A 1,657-nucleotide genomic window follows, 5' to 3' on the forward strand; every position below is an offset into this window, starting at 1 on the left:
TGGACCAGTGTAGGCATGCAAACAACATTAGTTGAATGAGTCACATGAAAAATGGTATCAAGATAAATATATTAGGGAATTGAACGGAAAATAGACATAAATTTTCCAGATGAGACACGGGACTTCAAAAAAAGTTTCCATTTCTGAAAAGGGTTTAACTTCTGTTTCCAGAAATTAATGTTTAGAGTTCAAAGTTCACACTTTTTAGCTATGAGGGATACTTGGATGGAAAAATTTCAGAAGTTTGGAACACACTATGCCACTTGTGCTCCTCATTTTATGCTTGACATCCTCCCTCTATTATTATCTGCCAGAACTTACGAGAGAGCATGGCCTGGGGGAAATATTTTGCATGTCTCAGTTTGTATACAGACTCTGGTTTAGTTCAACTTTTGATTTACCTTGCTGGTTTATTAGCTGGATGTTGGCTACTCTCCTTGGCACTTTTTAAAATCTTTTTTTTTTGTTACAGTAATATATATATAACACAACATTTATTCATTTAAACCATTTAAAAAATTTTCCCTTGGATTGTAGAAAAATATTTTATTTACTTACTTTTAGAGAGATGGGAAGGGATGGAGATAGAGAAGGAGAGAAACATCAGTGTGTGAGAGATACATCAATCAGTTGCCTCTTGCACGCCCCCAACTGGGTACCTGGCCTGCAACCCAGACATGTGCCCTGACTGGGAATCAAACTGGCAACCTTTTGGCTCAAATGCTGGAACCCAATCCACTTAGCCACATCAGCCAGGGCCATCTTAACCATTTTAAAGTAAAGTTCAGTGGCATTAAGTCAATTCACATTGCTGTACAACCATCACCACTATCCATCCACAGAACTTTTTCCTCATCCCAAAGTGACCCTCTGTATCCATTAAACAATAACTTCTCCATTCCCTCCTCCCTGCTAGCCCCTGGCAACCACCATTATACTTTCTGTCTCTATGAATTAGACTATTCTAGGTCCCTTAGAGAAGTGGAATTATGTAATCTTTGTCGTTTTTGTTTGGCTTATTCTACTTAGAATGTTTTCAAGGTTTATCCATATTATAGCATGTGTCAGAATTTCATTCCTTTTTTAAGGCTAAATAATATTTCATTATATGTATATACTACATTTTGTTTATCCATTCATCTGTTGGTAGACATTTGGGTTGTTTCCACCTTTTGACTATTGTGAGTAATGCTGCACATGGGTGTACAAATATTCATCTGAGTCCCTGCTTTCTATTTTTCTAAGTATATATCCAGAAATAGGATTGCTGAATCATATGGTAATTCCATATTTAATTTTTTTTTGGAAACTAACCCTGGCATTTTGTCATCATTGTTATATTTCTAGAGTCAGTTCTTATCATCTCAGTTTATTTTGCCTTGCCAATGTACCAACCTACATTTATACTAATCTACTTCTCTTGCTTCTTCCCTCTTTCATTGGCCAAGGTTATTTAGAATGATGATCATATGTTCCAAAGTACTGATTTTCCCCAAAACACAAATGTTAGACCTTATTTTTGGAACAAACTGCCATTTTCCAAGTCATAAGTTACATTAGCTGGAAAGGTACAAAAATACATTTTTGGGGTGGGGGTGGAAGTCTTTCAAATTAGTACCAAGATACCAGTCTAGTATGAATCAGACACACTAGGGAA

This window comes from Pteronotus mesoamericanus, unplaced genomic scaffold (assembly GCF_021234165.1).
Source record: "Pteronotus mesoamericanus isolate MK-2021 breed Mesoamerican mustached bat unplaced genomic scaffold, CSHL_Meso_final contig_24, whole genome shotgun sequence".
NCBI classification, from domain to species: Eukaryota; Metazoa; Chordata; class Mammalia; order Chiroptera; family Mormoopidae; genus Pteronotus; species Pteronotus mesoamericanus.